General features: G+C 34.5%; 1 protein-coding gene across 1 annotated transcript in view; it reads left to right on the top strand.

The window, feature by feature from the left end:
- Window positions 1–1,770: 1,770 nt before the first annotated feature.
- Window positions 1,771–22,008, top strand: part of HTR1F (5-hydroxytryptamine receptor 1F) — a 44,380-nt gene continuing 24,142 nt past the window's right edge. Inside the window, exon 1 of the mRNA XM_059388171.1 lies at window positions 1,771–1,833. The gene's annotated coding sequence lies outside the window, so the exon portion shown is untranslated. The remainder of the gene's footprint in view (window positions 1,834–22,008) is intronic.

The following is a 22,008-nucleotide window of genomic DNA, read 5'->3' as shown; positions in this document are numbered from 1 at the left end:
TCTGTTTCTGAAAAATCCAATATAAGACAAAGCAGTTTACCATGTGTTATTTCTTTTCATCTTCACAACATCCCTAAAAGGAAAGCTAAGCAACTTATCTTAAGAAGGACAAAGTTGGAAATGACACCTGAGTGGCTGAGTCAGTTAAGTGTCAGACTCTTGATTAGAGCTCAAGGCATGATCTCAGGGTCATGGGATCGAGCCCAACATCAAGCTCATCACTCAGAGGGAAGTCTGCTGGAGACTCTCTCTCTCCTTTTGACCCTTCCCTGCACTCTCTCTCTCTCTCAAATAAATAAATCTTAAAAAATAAAAAAGTCCAGTGGCGCCTAATTAACTCCATCAGTTAAGCTGCTGACTCTTGATTTTGGCTCAGGTCATGTTCTCAGGGTCCTGGGATTGAGCCTCATTTGGGCTCCGCACTCAGGGGAGGAGTCTGCTTCAAGATTCTCTCTTTCCCTCTACCCCTCCCCCTGCTCTCTCTCTCCCTCAAATAAATAAATAAATCTAGAAGAAGAAGTGTGGGGGGAGGAGGGGAAGAAAATGAAGGAAGTTCGATTAAAAATTCAGAATATGAAGGTGTTTAGGTGGCCCAGTTGGTTAAGCATCTGCCTTTAGCTCAGGTCATGAGCCCAGTGTCCTGAGATCAAGCCCCACATCAGGTTCCTTGCTCAAGAGGAAGCCTACTTTCCCCTCTTCCTCTGCCACTCACCCTCCTTGTGCTCTCTGTCTCTCTTTCTCTTTGTCAAATAAATTTAAAAAAAAAAAAATCTTAAAAAAAAATTCAGGACATCTGTTTTTAAAACTCATGCTCTTAGACTCTTAATGTCACAAAACAAACTGAGGGTGGCTGGGAGGTAGGGGTAGGGAGACAGTGGTGAGGTTATGGACACTGGGGAGGGTATGTGCTATGGTGAGTGCTGTGAAGTGTATAAACCTGGCAATTCACAGACCTATACCCCTGGAGCTAATAATACATTATATGTTAATAAAATAAAATAACTCATGCTCTTAACCATTACTTCACAAAAGTGGGACCTTATTGGCAGAGAACATGAGGGGCTTGACAAGGAGCCAAAAACCTAAGAGAAGAAGAGCAGGAGTTAGGGTGCTACCTGACCTCCCTCATCTTCATGTCACTGCCTGTAGTAAGAGGCTCCATCACTAGGTAGCTTGGCATCACACTGTTCCTTAAGGATTGACTTCCCTTTCCTCTCCTGACCCAGAAGAAGGGAAGACAGGTAATTTGTCACTATTATCTCCTAGTTTTCACCTAAACAATTCCCCCAGGGCGACGCTGCTGCAATGGGACTGTCCTCACTAAGGATTTCCCACTAAATTAACTTGCTTTGTTCAGTCAAAAGACTTATGAACTGGAAATTTAAAACTTGAAAATTCTTTATTGGGTTAAAATATTCTACGAAATGTACTTCAGTTAAAATTTAGAATGATCAAATAATCTAGACGCAAACCATTGGTGTTTCATTAATTTTGTTTTGTTGAAAAATACTAAAATCATAAAGTTGTGAGAGATTTCATTAAATATCTCCATGTTAGAAATTTATTTAATGGCTGCACATGAAATAATTTGGGAAAAGAAACTGCTGTCTTTAAGAAGTTTAGGCTTAATACCAATCCCCACATTTTTAGAGTTTCTCAATGTTTGCCAATACCCCCATCAGATACTTTAAATAATGTACTAATACTCTGACAAATTTTACACAATGGAGAATTTTTCTTAAAGATTTTATTTATTCATTTAATTGACAGAGAAAGACAGCAAGAGAGGGAACACAAGCAGAGGAAGTGGAAGAGAGAGAAGCAGCTTTCCGGGTGAGCAGGGAGCCCACGCATGGCTCCATCCCAGGAACCGGGATCATGACCTGAGTCGAAGGCGGAGACTCAACGACTGAGCCACCCAGGAGCCCCACACAATTTTTTTTTATTTTTAAGAATTTTTATTGTTTTCTATCAGGCACCCTGAGAATTTTTTTAAAAGAATACAGTTATGCACTCAGAATCTAAAATTAAATGCCCTATCTTCTATTATATCATTTTAATATAGAAATTTAATATAGAAAATTAAGCAAGTAAAAGTGAACAATGGCGGGACGCCTGAGTGGCTCAGTTGGTTAAGCGGCTGCCTTCGGCTCAGGTCATGATCCCAGCGTCCTGGGATCGAGTCCCACATCCTTGCTTGGCGGGGAGCCTGCTTCTCCCTCTGCCTCTGCCTGCCACTCTGTCTGCCTGTGCTCGCTCGCTCTCTCTCCCTCTCTCTCTCTCTGACAAATAAATAAAATCTTTAAAAAAAAAAAATGTGAACAATTGCAAATGACACTATGGATACACTGTATTTTGATTGAAAGATTAGAATTTCTTCTTCAGCAATCTGAGTCTCCATGCCTCCTTGAATTTCAGCTTAGGTTTTTTTTTTTTTTTTTTTTGATCCATTACTAAGTCATTTATTCTACTGGATGAAAGGTAATAATTATTTAACTTTTTAAGATAAATGAGTAAGTGACTTAGAAAAAAAATAATAATTTTTCTTTTTTTATAACACTCCAGTGAAAGACTAACCATGGAGTGGAGAAAAAAATCTGTGATATTTCTAACCAAATGATGCAGCAGACCTTCTGAAAATAGTAAATTATAAAACATAAATGAGAGCTAGAGTGAATTTCAAAGCACATAAATACATAATTTAAAGTTGATTTTATATATGAAATCATGGAATGTAAACAACTGAAGTAAGTTTTACTTGGGGTTCAGAACAGCTGCTGCTCTTAATAACAAACCTGTTTTATAACACACTGGCAAATACATAAATCCATTTGTTTGACTGATACTCATTTTATCTTGAAATCATAATATTGATTATGGAAAATTTATTTTTTCTTTCCCCTCATCTATGGTCTCCATAATTTTTGTAATAGGAGTGTCTTAAATAACAAGAAAAAAAATACTTCACAAAAACTGTAGGGGTGTCTGGGTGGTTCATTCAGTTAAGTGTCTACCTTTGGCTCAAGTCATGATCCCAGGGTCCTCGGATTGAGCTGCTCTCTGCTCAGCAGGGAGCCTGCGTCTCCCTCTGCTACTCCCCATTTGTGCTTTCTCTCTCCTGTCATAAATAAATAAAATCCTTAAAAAAAAAAAACCCTGTACAAATGATTTCACAAAATTAATGGAATCTTAATTTATTCATATTTGAGGAAATACTGGTGTATATTAGTTCATACAAACTCTGTAAATATTGGCATTGATTAGTATTTGAATAAGAAATGAGGAAATACAACTTGAAAATACTGAACATTAATACCAGTGATATTTATATGATTATACCTGATCCTACATAGTAAATACTTTATTCTAAGTTCTATTTAAAATTTTGAAAAGTCTCAAAGTTACCATTCTAAAAGCCAATTATTATATTTTTCTGTAGATACAGAAAGTTTAAAAAAGATAAAGCTAAAATTATAATGCCCATTTATAATTTATTTTTCCTAGTCCTTGGATTTATTTTATTCTTAATTAAAGCTCCAAAAAAATTTTTGTAAACTACCACAGAAATATAATTAAATAAAAGAACTTGTAATCTTGCCATCCAAAGAATATATTATACTATAGCAGTTGAATGTAGTTCATTGTTATTTATAAGTATAAAACAAATGTAATTTTTCTAACTTTTCTAAAATCAAATGTTTATTCAAACATTAAAAAAAATTGAATGTACAGATAAATGTAGCTAAAAGGATAGAGATAATTCACATATAAATTAAGTCCAGGGAGGAGTGAAAAGGAAAAGAAAAATGAAGTTCTGTCCCCAAATAATCTGAATTGTTAATTTTCTGATTGAATGGCTCTGTTGAAAATAGTCATGGATATCTTAAGTCTAGGAATACACTTGACCTTGCTCACCAAGCATTTCTTTCAATGAGTATCTATGAACACTTCAAGATTAAATCTGTAATTTAAAATAATCAATTTATGGTATTATTTGATACCATTATTTCTGCCAATAAGTACTATTATTGCCATCACACTATTTTCTTCTCTGTTATTCATTCAGAGTAATTTGAAATTTTCATTACTGGAAGGAGTATGTTAAACAGAAGTCTTTTTTATTTCGAATTGCCTTTAACTTAGATGTTCAAGTATAGGAGAAAAATGGTTTGGACAGATAGCTTAAGAAAACATGAATATATGTGACGTGCTATAATAGTTTTCTCATAATTAACAAAAAATAAATTAATCCTCCCAACATCTTACATTATAATTTTAAGTCTAAGAGGAAATTATTGACACTTTTCTTTTTTTTCAATGAACTTAGAACTAATTTCACATACAGTATTTACATAAAATCATAACATTTAGAAAATTAAAAATATTTCTGTTAGCTATAGCCATAAATGTCTAAGGTACAGAAAATATTAGAGAAGCTCAATAGTATGGTATATAAAAAGTTTGGGTTCTGGAGTGCAAAAGGCCAACAACAGCCACTTCCCGCTGCAAGCCTTTGGGAAAATTATTTAAATTTTCTAACCCTTATTTACTTCATCTCTAAAATGGGATAACAACTACCACCCAGGAATTTGATGAAGATTAGTGGAGATAATGTATATGAAAACTAAAATGCTTGGCACAAAGTAATTGCTCAAAAATATTAGCCATTTTTATACTTATTATTGTAATTATTATCTCATTATGACAAGGATAGTGACCATTGAACCAGATTAATGAAATGCTAATGTCTTTCTCTTAATACGCCCAGCCAAAATAAAGTTGATGTGTGACCTATTACAAAATCAAAGTTTGAAATTGTCAGGATCAAATCTTCTGCTTATCAAACCATACGTATGATTTTATCAAAGAATGAAAAAAAGATTCTTATCTTTTTTTCTACACTAATCTTACTGCCTTACTTCATTGAAAAAACTTACATTCAGAAAAATATTACAAAACATTAGGCTTATCCTAACATCCTAGAGGAATAAAGAGAAGTAAATATAGCTGATCTTTGGTTTTAAAAGTTCTGAATTTTCACTGCTTCACTCATTCTGGCTGAGCTGTCCCCTGTTTTCAGAGCAGCCTAGTTAATGACTATGAGATCTGTGTCTAAATGGACTTGAAAAACCAAAAGCCAGGTACCCTTACTTAAAAATGAAGAGGTCACTAGAATAAAAAGCCTCCAGGATATTGTACTGTTCTATATCTTTGTCCTATTAAATTACTTCTTCATTAAATCCATTTATGCAAAAACTTTAAGTTTCAAGTAAGAGGAGGACTTAGGAAAAATCACATTTTAGTTCTCCTACCAGCTGGTATCCTTTTTTATATTGCTTTTTTAAAATCACTATTTCAGGATTATTCTGTAAAGACTTTAATTTTTAATATTATGTTTGCTTTTTGAGAACAGAACTGAAAGCCATGTTATAGAATTTTGCTTTTGAGGTACTTACTAAACCCCAATAACACTCTCATTATTGTTAAACACTAAAACCTTATTCTGAGCATATTTACTAAGGTCTATAAAAAAGGAAGTATATTTATTTTCAGATGAGTTATACAAACTATTCTGTGTCTACCAAATTTTGCATCTCTAAATTCAATCAATGTTTATTTACCTCAGCTTAGGTTTTAGAAATTACAGTTTTTGAAGACAAATCTCAAACCAGAATGCCAGCTTGCTTAAGTCTTTGGTAAATTTGTTCTTCAGAGCCAAAAGAGTTTGTGTACACACAGACCCACACAGACCCAAAAGAAGTTCATTGTATTGCCAAGTAGACTGGAGATGCTTCCTGGCACAGTTTCTAATACTGCCCTACAAATAACTCCATTCTAAATACTTAGAAAATTACTAAGGACCTAAGGGCTTCCACTCCTGACAACCGTCAGTTACAAAGAATAGGAGTAGCTTGAATGTATGGATCTACATCTCAAGGAAAGAAGGTCATTTTAAGATCTAGATCCATGCCTCTCCTGTCCCAATCTTTGGAAAGACAACTGGTTCAGAAAGGTAGGCTGCTGTAAGGGACTGCCAAATTCCTTCAAGTCCGATCTACGTGTGGAGGGAAAGATGTCACAGTGAGAAAATAATAAAGTTCAAATGAAAGCCATTACCATCTGTCTTCTGTCTCATAGACCAGCAGAACAAGCTGGCCTTCTTGTTTCTTATTGCCACTTCCAGACCTTTATTGTCTCACCAGGAGTCTAAAACCCCTTCCCCCTTGAAGTTCACACCAACTTCTTTACATCACTCTTCCTGTGACCTCCTTAGTACCATTAAGGACCTAAAGTCAGGAGTCAGAGGTTTTTAGAATTTGATTTTTTTTTCTTTTTTTTTTCTTTTTTTTAGATTTTATTTATTTATTCGACAGAGAGAGATCACAAGTAGGCAGAGAGGCAGGCAGAGAGAGAGAGGAGGAAGCAGGTTCCCTGCCAAGCAGAGAGCCTGATACGGAACTGGATCCCAGAACCCTGGGATCATGACTAGAGCTGAAGGCAGAGGCTTTAACCCTCTGAGCCACCCAGGCGCCCCTTTAGAATTTGATTTCTTAAGTCTTGTTTTTCCCCCATTTCCTCTCAGGACCCTTGGGTATTCAAAACATTAAACCTTGTACCTTCACAGTTCCCAGTTTAAATGATTTTTACATATATTCTAATTTTTCCTCTCATAAGTACTTTCACACCTTGTACTTTTCCTATTACTCCAATCTGGTCAGTTGGAGAAACTTAATCTGGTGTTTTAAAACTACTTTTTCTTCTTTCAGACATTCATTCATTCATAACAAACTCTTAATTTCTTCTGGTTTTTCAGAGTTCATCAGCATGCCCCGGTTTCGCTTTCTTCTGGGTTCATCCTGAACCTCAGGATCATTATCAGTTATCCCCTCACAAGCCACACTGTCTCAAATTCCCCTGACTAGTGGCCAATCTCCAAAACTTGGGAAGCCCTAGCAATTGTTTATACTACTGAGGGCATGTGGTATCAGTTGATAACAATCACCATGATTTCAAACTTTAGGCCTTTACACATTTTATCAAAGATACCCAGTTTAGTGCTTGGACCATTATATTATTTATAGTAACAGTAATATATTAAAGTTCACTGTGGGCTAGGTACTCTAGATTTTAATTAATCTTCCCAACATTTTAGTTAATCCTCCCAACAACCCTAGGACACAGATACTATTACCATCCTCAGAGTAAAATGATCAAAGCAGACTTAAGGAAGTCCACACCATTTAATAAATACTTGCTAAAGAAACTAATTAATGTATATTGTTACATTGCCACAAACTTTTTTCTTAAATAAACATTATTCAGTTTGGGTTCATAGTAAAATTGAGTGAAAGGTACAAAGATTTCCCTTATGCACCTCTGCCTTGTCCACAGTCAGTATCACAGTCATTGCCAACATTCCCCACTAGAGTGGTTCATTTGTCAACAACTGATGAACCACTGACACATCATTGTATCCCAGAGTCCATAATTTACAATAGCGTTTTCCCTTAGCATTGTGCATTTTTGGGGTTTAGACAAATTTAACCATGTACCCACCATTATAGATTTATACAGAATGTATCATTGCCTTTATGTATTCACCCCTCCTTGTCCTCTTAACCTCTGGCAAGCACTGATCTTTTCACTGTCTCCATAGTTTTACTTTTACCTTTACCATAGACTTACCTTTTACCTTTTCCAGAACATCATGATTGATTTTTTAAAAAGATTTAAAAATCTTTTTAAAAAATCAATAATTATTTCTGATCTGAATTTTTAAAAAGCAGTGGAGAAGCTTATTAAAATTTGTTCGTTTTCCTGTCTGCAAACCTTCATCTTACTCCCATCTTATATCATACCTGGTATTTGTAGACCATCAATTCTTTCCAGGTTCTCCAATATAAACTGGTTCTGCTCTATGCTGTGTTCTGCTTGGTAAATATTCTGGGCTGTGTCTGATCTGCTTTAGGGCCTCAATTATTACGCCCTTATCTATTTTTTTGTTTTATTTTTGCCTATCTAGTTTATTGAGGGTAATTTGCATAAGATTACTTATTTCAATTTAAAATGTAAAATTCTATGAATTTTAATGGTTGTATATACCAAGAAACCACCACCATAATCAAGTTACACACTTAAACTATCTTCAAAAGATTCATCGAGCCTCTTTGTAGTCCTTCCCTCTCTTTGTCCCTGGAATCATCAACCATTGATCTGCTTTTTGGCAGCTAAATTAGTTCACATTCTACATAAGTGTTATAAAATGTACTCCTTTTTGTTTGGCTTCTCCAACTCAGTACAATTTTGAGATTCGTCCGTGTTTTTCTTATGTATCAGTAGTTTGTTGCTTTATACTGAGTCGCAATCAATGGTACAAATGACATATTTTGTTTATCCATTCACCTTCGTGGACATTTGGGTTGCTTCCCAGTTTGCGGTGGTTATGAATAAAGTGTATTGAACATTCACGTGCAAGGCTTTTTGTGGACATATATTTTCATTTCTCATGAGAAAGATCTAGAAATGGAATGGCTGGATCATATGCCATGTTTATGTTTAATATTTTTTTTAATGCAGAGTTTTCCAAAGTAGTTGTATTATTTTATACTCCCATTGATAGTACATGAGAATTCTACTTGCTTCATATTCTTACCAGTGATTGGTATTTTCCATCTTTTTAGTACTAGCCATTCTAGTGATAATTTCATTATTATTTTAAATTAAATTTCCCTGATGACTATGATGTTGACTGTATTCCGTGAAGTTTGGACTATTCAAATATCTGCTTTTTGAGTTGTCTTTTAAACCATGTGTCTACCTTTTAAAAGGAATTATTTTTCTCACTATCAAGTTATAAAAGATTCTTATATATTCTGGATATAAATCTTTTCTCATTTATATGTCAAATGGACATTGTCTCACATTCTAGATATTTTATTTAAGAATGTTTTTCAGAGGGGTGCCTGGGTGGCTCAGTGGGTTAAAGCCTCTGCCTTCGGCTCAGGTCATGATCCCAGGGTTCTGAGATCAAACCCCACATCGGTCTCTCTGCTCAGCAGGGAGCCTGCTTCCCCCTCTCTTCTGCCTGCCTCTCCGCCTACTTATGATCTCTGTCAAATAGATAAATAAAATCTAAAAAAAAATATTTTCCAGAAAAAAAGATTAAAACATCAATAAATTCTAATTTAATGATTTTCATTCACTATGATTTGTATTAATTAATCCTATCTTTGAAAACTTTTAGAAGTCTAAAGTGACTAAGATTTTTTCCTATGTTTTACTTAAAAAGTTTTAAAACTTTGGTATTTAATTTTATGTATGTGATTCAAGTTATATTTTGTTCATTGATGATGGACAAATATTCACTTTTTTCCTTATGGATAGCCAGGTTTTTCAGCATGATTTATTGAAAAAACTTTCCTTGGATTACCTTGGCACCTTCTTCAAAATTTATTGACCATGTATTTCCAGTATTTGCAGTTTTCAGATCCCTCCAATGCCCTGTGCTGTTTCTAGGACCCTCCCCTTTTTTTGGCTTTTTAAGTTTTTAATTCCAATTAGTTAAAATACAGTGTTATATTAGTTTTAGGTATAGAATATAGTTATTCAATAGTTTCAATATATCACCCTGCACTTACCGCAACAAGTGCTCTCCTTAATCCCCATTACCTATTTAACCCACCCCCATCCATCTCCTCTCTGTTAACCATTAATTTGTTCTTTATAGTTAAGAGTCTGTTTCTTAAAAAAAGAGTCCATTTCTTAATTTCTTTTTTTCTTCTTGTTTGTTTTGTTTCTTAAATTCCACATGAGTGAAATCATACGGTATGTCTGTCTTCGACTTATTTTGCTTAGAATTATATTCAGTAGCTCTATCCATGTCGTAGCAAATGGCAAGATTTCGTTCTTTTTTATGGCTGAGTAATATTCCATTGTGTACCACTTCTTTATCTATTCAATAATTGATGGACACGGGGCTGCTTCCATATCTTGGCTATTATAAATAATGCTGCTATAAACATAGGGCTGCTTGTATCCCTTTGAATTAATGTTCTTGTATTCTTTGAGTAAATACCCACTGGTACCATTGCTGAGTCATAGGGTAGATCTATTTTTAACTTTTTGAGAAGCTCCATAGTATTCTTCACAGTGGCTACACCAGTTTGCATTCCATCAACAGTACAAGAGGGTTCCTTTTTCTCCACATCGTGCCAACACAGATTATTTCTTATGTTTTTTATTTTAGTCATACTAACAAGTATGAGATGATATCTCATTGTAGTTTTGATTTGCATTTCTCTGATGGTAAGGGGTTGTGAGCATTTTTTCATGTGTCTGTTGGCTATATAGATGTCTTCTTTGGAGAAATGTCTGTTCATAGCTCCTGACCATTTTTTGATGGACTATTTATTTCTTCGGTGTTGAGTTGTATCAGATCTTTATATATTTGGGATACTAACCCTTTATCAAATATATCATTCACAAATATCTCCTCCCATTCAGTAGGTTGCCTTTTAGTTCTGTCACTTATTTCCTTCACTGTGCAAGACATTTTTATTTTGATGAAGTCCCAATATAGTTTACTTTTGCTTTTGTTTCCCTTGCCTCAGTAGACATATCTAGGAAGATGTTGCTATTGCTAATATCAAAAAGGTTAGAGGTTAGGACCTGTGTTCTCTTCTGGGATTTTTAGGTTTTTAGATCTCACATTTAGGTCTTTAATCCATGTTTAATGTATTTTTGTGTCTGGTGTAATAAAGTGGTTCATTTCTTTCTTTTGCTTGTTCCTGTCGAATTTTCCCAACACCATTTGTTAAAATGACTGGCATTTTCCCATTGAATATTCTCTACTGCTTTGTCAAAGATTAGTTGATCATATAGTTAGATTTATTTCTGGGTTTTCTATTTTGTTCTATTGATCTATGTGTCTATTTTTGTGCTAGTACCATACTGTTTTGATTATGGCAGCTTTGTAATATAACTTGAAGTCTGGAATTCTGATGCCTTCAGCTTTACTTTTCCTTTTCAAAATTTCTTTGGCTATTTGGAATCTTTTAGATTTTAGAATTATTTGCTCTACTGTTTGAAGACTTTTTAAAGTATCCTTATGATTTATGCATCCATCTTCTCACCAATACTATACTGTCTTTATTACAATAACTTTAGAATATGCCTTGAGGGGCGCCTGGGTGGGCTCAGAGGATTAAAGCCTCTGCCTTCATCTTGGGTCTCCATCCCAGAGTCCTGGGATCAAGCCCCGCATCCAGCTCTCTGCTCAGCAGGGAGACTGCTTCCTCCTCTCTCTTTGCCTGCTTCTCTGCCTACTTGTGATCTCCGTCTGTCAACTAAATAAATAAAATCTTTAGAAAAAAAAATACATTAAAAAAAACAAGAATATGCCTTGAAATCAAGAGCTATACATCCTTAAACTGTGTCCTTCTTCTAAAAAGTAGGTTTAATTTTTCACTTAATTTTAGATCCACCTTGCCAATTTCTTTTTTTTTTTTTTTAAGATTTTACTTATTTATTTGACAGACAGAGATCAAAAGTAGGCAGAGAGGCAGGTAGAGAGAGAGGAAGGGAAGCAGGCTCCCTGCTGAGCAGAGAGCCCAATTTGGGGCTCGATCCCAGAACCCTGGGATCATGACCTGGGCCAAAGGCAGAGGCTTTACCCACTGAGCCACCCAGGTGCCCCTCAGCTTGCCAATTTCTAAAGTGAGTCTACTTGAATTTTGACTGGTACTAATACTAAACTGATAATCTTAGAGATAATTATTTTCATAGAGTTTTAAAATCCATGTTTCTCCATTTATTTAGGTCTTCTTTAAATTGATCTCAACCATGTTCTGTTATTTTCAGAACAGATGGTTTGCAATTAATTTCATAAAATTAATTCCCAAATACTTTGCATTTTTAGTGTTCTTGGAAGTGACTTTTTATAATTTCATTTACCAGTATATAAAACTCCAGTTGATTTTATTAACCTTGTGTTCTGAAACTTGGAAAAATTCACTTATCCTTGTAATTGGTTTTTAGATTCCTGTACATTTTCTAAATAAATAGATATGCCATCTGCAAGTAGAGAAGCTTTACCTCTTTCGTTTTGACCCTTAGGAAATTTTTTCTTGTCTTTTTTGATATATCTGTAGCATATAATGTTGAATAAGATGCTGTGAGAGCAAGCCTCTTTACCTGTTCTCAGGCTTTGGAGAGTAGCATTCAGAATTGCTCAAGGAAATATGTTAGCTGTAGGTTTCTATTAAGTACCTTTTGTCAGATGGGGAAGTTCCCCTCTATTCCTAGTTTTCAGAGAGTTTTGTTTATTTGTTTGTTTGTTTTGGTTTGGTTTGTTTTTTGTTTTTTGTTTTTTATCATGAGTGGGTGGTGAATTCTATCATTATTTTTCTCTGCTTGCATTAGAATAATAGCATGGTTTTCTCCATTATTCTGTTACTATATTAAAATACACTGATTGAGTTTATTAATGTCAATGTAACTTTGCAATCCTGAGATAAATTCCACTTGATCGTGATGTGTTATCCTTCTTAAATAGTGCAGGATTCAGTTGCTAGTATTTTGGTTAGGATTTTAACATCTAAATTAATGGACTATTGGGTGATTTTGTTTTTGTTTTTGTCATTAATGTCCTTCTCTGGTTTTCTTAGTATAATATTGTAAATGTTCCCTCCTCTTCTATTTGCTGAAAGCATTTTTATTAAATCTGTATCATTTTTTTCTTTAGATATTGGTAGAATTTACCAGTGATACCACATGGAGTTTTCCTTATGGAAAGGTATTTAATGACCAATTCAGGCTCTTTTATTGATACGGAGTGCTTCAGATAATCTTTTTTTTTTTTTTTTTCCTTGAGTGAATTTTGGTAATCTGTGACCTAAATTACCCACAATTACCAGTAATTCTCACACTATCTCTTCATAGATAGCATCAGATCTCACAAGTAGAAGCAGCTCAGTTCCACAAGACTGCTTCCCACCCCCCAGTTCAGAAAGGTAGGTTTGATATCACCTGTGCTTCTTATTGACTGACTAGAGATTCAAGGTTCTAATGACCCCTCCTTGGGTTTCATTAATTTGGTAGATCTGTAATCTGAAACTGGCTCACCTCTTGGTGGGCATCAAGCCAAAAGACCCAACCAAGCCAAAGAGGGGAAAAGGAAGGATACCACTTGGAACAAATAAGAACACTGGAGATCTTTCCCAAAGCAGTGTCACCCCAAACAACAAAATTAGGAAGTTTTAAGCTGAGGATGCATGCATATTCATGAAGGGAGTTGGCAGAGGAGAATTCAGTATAGAACTGAGGCAATAGTTATCCTAAATTGACAGAATCCAAGTCCTAGTTAACTGAACTTCTGAGGGCCACCAAGGATCAGCATCAATCCATCCTCTGACTCCAGTTAGTCAGGTATGTAAGTGCTCATAAGGGTTTGAATCCTGCAAAAATGACTCAAGAATGTGTGTTAGGTCAATCTCTACTTTTGAAAACTTTTACCACTGATGCGAGTAGGCTGTTTTTGCCTGGTAGAGACTGTTAGTTTTTACATTTCCTTTGTTTCCTTAAAATCCTTAACTAGTGAAGTTTTTGCATTTCTTTATAATTGCAGCAGCCTCTAGGAAGTTCTGCAGGAAGTTTTCTTGGACAAATAGAACCAGTTAGGCAGAGATCATGAAAATAGCTGGGAGCCTAAAAATGGCTTTTCTTGTGTTCTGGAAGCTATATCTCAATATCTCTCTCTCTTTTTTTTTTTCCTTTCTTTCTTTGTGGAGATCCCTAACTGGCTTACAGAGCAACTCACAGACTTAGGGAAAAGCCTACTTATCTTTACCAGTTTATTAAAGAATATAATAAAGGATCCAGATGAAGAAATACCTCAGGCAAGGTCTGAGAAGGTCCCAGCTCAGGAGGTTCTGCCCCATGGAGTTGGTGTGTGCCACCTCCCAGTATGGATGTGTTCACTCACCTGGAAGCTCACTAAACCCTATAATACTGAGATTTTTATGGAGGCTTCCTCACTTTGGCATAATTCATTATTAACTTCATTTCTAGACCCCTCCCCTCATGGCTTGGTCTTTCTGGTGACCAGCCCTCATCCAGGAACCCACCCAGAGTCACCACAACAAAACAAAAGATGGTCCTACTGCTCTTAGGATCTAGGAATTTACAAGGGTTTTAGGAGACCTGTATCAGGAACTGGGGCAGAGACCAATATAAATATTTTCTATTATCTCATACTGTCCTTCAATGAATTTGTCTATTTTATCTAAGTTGTCTAGTTTGTTGACATTATTATTCCTAATATTCTCTTAATTATCTTTTCAATATCTGTATCATTTGTATGGAAAACTCTTCTTTCAGTTCCAATATTGCTAATTTGGTTTTAATCCTTTATTTGTCTTGATCAATCTAGAATTTCATCACTGCTATCTTTTCAAAAAACCATTTTTTGACTGTTAATTTTCTTCATTTTTTTACCTTTTTATGTCATTGATTTCTGCTCTTTATTATTTCCTTTTTCTACCTACTTGGATTTAGTTTGCTCTTCTTCTTGTAGTTTATTGAGTTGGAGACTTTTTTTTTTCCTTTCAAGCTTTTATTTGAATTCTAGTTAGCTAACATATAGTATAATATTAGCTTCACTAGAATTTAGTGATTCATCACTTCTGTACAAAACCCAGTGCTCATCAGGAGTGCCCTCCTTAATCCCCATCACCCATTTAACCCATCCCCCTGCCCACCTCTCTCCAATAACCCTCAGTTTGTTCTCTGTAGGTAACAGTCTGTCTTCTGGTTTGCCTCTCTCTCTCTCACCCCCTCCCCCATGGTAAGCAAAATAAGTCAGAGAAAGACAAATACTGCATGATTTCACATATATGTGGAATTTGAGTTAGAGTCTTAAGTCATTGATTTCTAATACATGCAATAAATCCAGATTTTCCTCTAAGAACTACTTAGTTGTCTACTGAAATTTTGATATGTAATGTTTTTATTATCATTCATTTCAAAATATTTACACTTCCCTTACAATTCCTTACTTCACCCATGGATTATTTAGAAATGTGTTTTTCAATTTCCAAATACTTAGGATTCATCTTATATATATTTTGCAGTTGTCAGGTATTCTGCAAATATAAATTAGACCATGGTAGAAAATGATATAGTTTAGATCCTCTATGTTCTTACTCTTTTCTTTCTGTGTTTTTTTTCTTTCTTTTCTCTTTTTTTGATCTAAATGTTTTACATTTTTTTTTGAAGATTTAATTTATTTATTTGACACAGAGAGAGAGAGGGAGTGAATGTACACAAGCAGGGGGAGTGGCAAGCAGAGGGAGAGGGAGAAGCAGGATCCCCGAAGAGCAGGGAGAGCCTGATGTGGTACTAGATCCCAGGACCCCAGGATCATGACCTGAGCTGAAGGCAGTTGCTTAACCAACGGAGCCACCCAGGTACCCTGATCTAAATGTTTTATCATTTGATGAGACAAGCGTTTATGGATTGGGTTTTTTGTTTTGTTTTGTTTTGTTTTTTTAAGATGTATTTATTTATTTGAGAGAGAGGGAGAGAGCAGTGGGGAGAAGCAGAGGGAGAGAGAGAATCTCCAGCAGACTACCTCAACACAGAGCCTGAGGTAGGCTCCATCTCACAACCCTGAGATCAAGATCTGAGCTGAAACCAAGAGACCCATGGTCAACCAACTGAGCCACCCAGGTGCCCCAGTTTTGGGTTTCTTTTTAAACATCTACTATATTGTCCATTTTTCTCTTTAACCCTCAAGCACACAGTATCCCAAAGCAGGATTGTTAACTCATTTAAAAACATATAAAACCCTTCAACAGTTCATGATCCAGAAATATTAGCTACTTCTAAACTAACACTCTTCTTTTACTCAATAAGCTAATGGTCTCTATTCCAGCCCTATAAGAATATTAAAACCATTCCTCAGAAGGTTGCTAATAATTTGCTAATAGTCAAATCCAAATCCAGGACCCCTGTACCTGCACCCTCTTCTAGTACATTTCTGATGCATTTCACACATCAGTCAACATTTCTTTCTTAAAACTTCTTCCTTTGATTTCAGTGATGTGCATGTACTTTATTTTGTTATCTCTTTTCCAAATCTGCTTCTACTTCACAATTAGAGGTGTACCATAACAGGATTCAGTGTTTAAAACTCTTCTTATTTGGGGGGATTTTTGTTTGTTTGTTTGTTTGTTTGTTTTTAGCGAGAGAGATAATGAGTGGGAAATGGGAGCTGGGGTGGGAGGTGCAGAGGGAGAAGGAGAATCTTAAGTCGGCTCCACACTAAGTGGGGAGCCACACATGAGGCTCCTGAGATCATGACCTAAGCCCAAATCAAGAGTTGAGTGCTTAACCAACTGAGCTACCCAGGCACCCCTAAAACTCTTCTTTTATACCTTTTATTTATTTCAGCTCAACCACCACCTCTATGCATATAGTAGCCACATCTTTTTCCTTAGCTCTGAACTTTCTCCTGAATTTCAGATCCATATTGTCAACAGCTTTCCAGCAGCCCAAATTACATGTGTCTCAGTACAAACTCATTACCTTGACAACTACCCAAAACTATTAATTGACTTGAATTATACATCTGTGTTGTTTGACATAACCAACCTCTCAGTCACCAAGATGAGGAAGGCAAGAACATATATTAGTTAGAACTATAGGCTCTAGAGCCAGATTCTTTGAGTTCAAAACTGCCCTCTGAATTCAATTCTCCCATCTATATAGTTAGGATAATAATAGTATCTAAATATTAGTATTGTTGGGAACCTTAATTAAGCTGATAACTTTGATGCAATTGGTATATCACAGACTTTTGCCAGCCTTATTATCTTTGAATTTTCCTTTGCTTCCTACACCCATTCAGTGCACAGCCTGGCAATTTGAGCTCTTTGCCTTGTCAATAAATACAATCTTCATTGTCATTACTATTACTTTAGCATTTTCTTTTAAGATTAAAATTATACTATACTAGAGCAAATCTAAAAAATGTTTTCAATTTTCTTTCTTCAGTTTTGCAAATTAGAAAAAAACAAATTAACATCTAAAATTACGGAAGATTTTTGAAAATGTTTTAGTACAGCGAAGAAGTGGTAGCTTGCCTAAATTCACTTTATGAGACTTCAGACAATGTTATTATGAGAGACACAAATTTGAGATGTAAAAAGTACATTAGCAAAAGGATTTAGGACATTGCTATGGGGATATTTCATGCTGTTTTGATAATGTGATTTTCTTAGTGCAATAATTAAATTTACACTGAGATGTGATGTGAGACCACTATGGTTTAGGGAGGATTATGAGTTTTACAGATTAAATAGAAATGACTCAACAACCTAATGAAATAAGTACATATTTTACACCACAGTACCCCAACTGAATATAAATATCATTTAAATAGGAAAAGATACCAAGTTGCAACTTGCTCATCTTCCATCTGAAAAAATTGATTGGGCATCTATTTAAAACAAAAATAATAATAAAGTTTTGTTAAATAAAAAGTAACATTGACACATTTCCTTTGCTTCTTTATGGAAATACTTAAAAGTTCATCTTGATTACCTGAAAACAGTGATTCTCAAGGCCTGCCTGCACATTTTAATCACCTCGGTAATGTTTTAAAAACCCGGTCCACACCCCAGATCAATTAAATCAGGATTTCTAGGACTGAGGCACAGGCATCAGCATTTTTAAAAAGTTCCCGTGTGATTTCAAAATGACAGCTAGAAAATTAAGAACAGCTGTCTTTTCAGTACCTAATGAGCCTTATTTTACCCCTGTGAGGTTACTGATCCACAGTTTGGAAATATTCAAGATGAATCACAAAAAGAAGTAGTCATTCTAAATTACCAGAAAAATGTAGTTGTCCAGTTGATTAATGCAAAAAAATAAAAATAAAAGAGAATAATTATTGCTTTAGAGTGGTAATTCTCAAAACTGAAGTAGTCTGGATAGTTCTTGGGATAGCAAAATTCAAAAAGGAATTGACTTTAACTGGATTTCTATGAGTAAGGAAAGAATACATGTTTGATGCCTTCTAAAGAACCTATATCAAATCCCAGTTGTGCCAATTTGACTGGAAATATGACAATAAACAAGTCACTAGACTTCTGAGACTCAGTTTCTCCATCTGTAAAAGGGTACGATGTTTTTGTTATGATGATATTAAAAAAATATATAAACAAGCTATATAAGGCATCTTACATGGTTTCTAATATGATAGTGGATACTCAACAAAGGTTATTTCCAAATTTTGACCTCTAAAGACAAAATATTTCTGCTAAAAATTTTTCATCCAAATTGAGATGTACCAAAAGTATAAAATACACATTGGATTAAAGACTTAGCATTAAAAAGAGAGTAAATACTTAATTAAAAATGATTTATATTGACTGCATGTAAAAATATTATTTTGGATATGTACTAATGAATATAATGTTATTAGCATTAATTTTAGCTGTTTCTTTTAAAATTTTTAATGTATTTATGATAAAGTTTTAAATTACATAGTATGTAATTCTTATCATATTTCTCTTAGTGTTGTTCTAGATTCTATCTTGTGAACAAACACTAACTTTTCAAGACACCCCAGTATCACCTTATGTGGAGTCAATAACCCGATACTGAAATATTAATAACAAGTTAATAACTTTAATAATCATTAACACAAATTAATCTTGTACACCAATTGTACAAGATTTTTAGCATTTTACCTATATTATGGTATTGTATTTCTCCCTTAGAAATTCACTTGCTAAATATTTAATGAGTATTTACTGTTTCAATTTCTAGAAATAAGGCCGTGTCACCAAAAAAAAAGGTTATTTCCAATTTTCCTTTTATTCCACCCCTGTGCCTTTCCTATTCTCTATTCTCTGTTACTTATTAATTGAATTTATTCAATTCAAACTCACCCACCAATGATCAGAGTGGGCCATTTGAAATCTGTCCCTTGGATGCAGCTTTACTGATACTATGGTAGACTGGTTTCTGATGATTGTCTTACTACTCCAGCATTCAAACCACCTATGATCTAAAAATGAAAATGAGCTGGAACTTTCTTCAGAATCCCCAAAGTGTGTTTCCTAGAATTCAAATGTCTACAAAATGTACTTGGTGTGCCACACACACAAAAAGGTGTATAGCCAAAAAAATAAACCAGGGGAAAACAATATACTGTAGTCCCCTCTTATAGATGCCCAGCAAAAAGCAGCATACTGAAGCTTCAGAGAAGTTCTACAGGTAGAGATATGTCTTTAACGCATAATATTCTAATTTTAATTGACCACCCTCTCCCCAGAGGCACCCATTAACAGCCTTAATGAGCCAAGTTCAAGGAGCACAGTTTGAGAAATACTACTGAATAATATCACTGATGACTAGTCAAAAGCCAGAAAACCCATTTTAAATTGTCCCCCCTTGTCATTAGAGAATAGCCCATCCCCAGCCAACTACAAAGAAGCGACAAAGCCTAAAAGCTGTGGGGAAAGTTTTAAGTAAATTCTGAGGTGAAATGTTCAAGTACAGATTTAGTTAGAGTTGAAAGTGCAGGATTGTGGCTACTTGGTTGTTGAATTTTTCTTCTAACTTTAAAGTGCTGTGTGTAAATATAGCATCTAGTATTATGATAGCTCCTCTGTATGGTAAAATTATACAGCTGAATTCACTGTCTTCTCATATTATAATCCAAAAATAAATAAAGAAGACAGTAAAAAAGAGAAGAGATAGAATCTAAAAAGGAATGGAATGTTTACACAAATCCTACCAAATATGATAAAATGTGTTCGGGTTGCCAGACAAAATGCAGGACACTAACTTAAATTTGAAATTAAGATAAACAATGAACATTTTTGTCAGAATAAGCATTCCAGACATACTAAAAAAAAGTATTCATTGTTTATCTGAAATTCCGATTTAACTAGATATTCTCTGCTTTTTTTACTTGCTAAATCTGGCAACCTGAATGTGCTAAATATCTAAACTGCATTAAAAATAATATACATAGAATACAAGCAATGAAAATTGATGATTTTTTAGCTTTCAAATATTGACATGCCACAATTAAAAAGAGAAAGGCAAAGAGAATGAGGAAACTTTGATTTTTTACAAACAGATGATAAAAATTAGGATCTGTCTTGGAATTCAGAATACCTTATTTGGCAACGACCTAGTTCAGCAAAATTTATGGACAAAAATGGATGATAACTAATATGCAAATAAATTAAATTTTGCAGAAACTATTTTGGGAAATAGAGATTAATATTGTGAGAAATAGCTACAAAGGCTATTTTAAACTGTATTTTTTAAAAGTCATCAACATACAAACAGCTTTCATTTGAATGGATGTAAAATACCTTGAGCCTAAAACTAAAGATAAGCTAAGGAAGACATTTACATGCAAAAAGAAACCATGAACTTCGTTATAGTTGAGTCAACATTGGAGAATTGCACTGTCAGAGAGCTTCTTTTCAAAAAAGGAGTGGGGCCCCTGGGTGTCTCAGTCAGTCATGCATCAGACTCTTGATTTCAGCTTAAGTCATGATCTTCAGGTCAAGAGATGGAGTGCTGAGTCAGACTTGCACTTTGGCTCAGAGTCGGCTTCATATTATCTCTCCCTTCCCTTCTCCTTCTGCCCCTTCTCCTGCCGGCTTGCACTCTTTTAATAAATAAATAAATAGATAAATAAATAAATAAAATTTTTAAAATAAAAAATAAAATTAAATAAAATCTTTAAAACATAAAAGAAAATTAAAAAATAAAAATAAAAAAGGAACTAAATGTATATCTACATTATGAATTAACTCATTATAAACAAAATAGGTTTTTTCCTTTATATTTAAATTAGCAAAATATGAAGTAATCAGAAATTTTTGAAAACTAAATTATATCAGTTACATTGATTGGCATTTTATCTCAGTATTTATAACTCCTTAGATTGATATCAACAAAATTTTTATACTATCTAACTAATGGGAGGGAAAAACAGAAATGTAGAATACAACTGACAATTTCCTTTGTACTTGTTAGGAAAGATCATTTTTAAATAATCAAAAATTTTTTTTAATTAAAAATAAATAAATAAAATTAAACTTTTTCTTTTTTTTTTTAAGATTTTTATTTATTCATTTGACAGAGAGAAAGACACAGTGAGAGAGGGGGAGTGGAACAGGGAGAAGCAGGCTTCCTGCTGGCCAGAGAGCCTGATGTGGGGCTAAAAGGGGGGTTCAATGTGGGGCTCGATCCCAGGACCCTGCGACCATGACCTGAGCTGAAGTCAGATGCTTAATGAATGAGCCACAATTTAGGCACCCCTAAATTGTTTCTTAATAGCTCTTAAGCAAATGCAGACAGCACTCCCCCTCCCCCAACGTGCACACCACCACCACCACCAAATTCTGCCTTTGGTTCCACAGATGAAGCTAATGATCCTTACATACAATAAATTACCCTAATAACACCAAAATTTATGTTCTTTTTTTACTCCTTTCATAAATTCCTAATAGATCAAATAATTGTGATTTTATCTTTTTCAGTAGTCTGTGCAGGATTAATTAAAATACTGATTTTATACTCTAATAATGATATTCACTAAATTTTTCAATAAATAGAAAATGAGTAGTCTTAGGCAAAGGTTAGTGACATATTGAGCTTTTCTCACCATATATATCTACCAAATGTGAATTACTGGCCTTCTTATTCTTTGAACCACCTTTGTTTTCTTGATTTGTTTTTCATAGTTGATTATGAACAATTTCATTTGCTTCAAACATGTGTTTAGAACTAACATGCAGGGGCTTCTCACTAAGAATTGTTTTGGGGCATTAATCAGAAATATTTATACTATTTTTGAAAGTTTCACATTATGGCAAAAGAAAAAAAACAGTTCCTGCCACATGTCTAGAAATGCTTCTTATAATATATTAGAATATTAGGTAGGAAGGAGGTGATGAGTTGTCCTGATCTGCCTAA

Source organism: Mustela nigripes, chromosome 2 (genome assembly GCF_022355385.1).
Source record: "Mustela nigripes isolate SB6536 chromosome 2, MUSNIG.SB6536, whole genome shotgun sequence".
In the NCBI taxonomy this organism is placed as follows: Eukaryota; Metazoa; Chordata; class Mammalia; order Carnivora; family Mustelidae; genus Mustela; species Mustela nigripes.
This window is presented reverse-complemented; position numbering and strand designations above follow the sequence as displayed.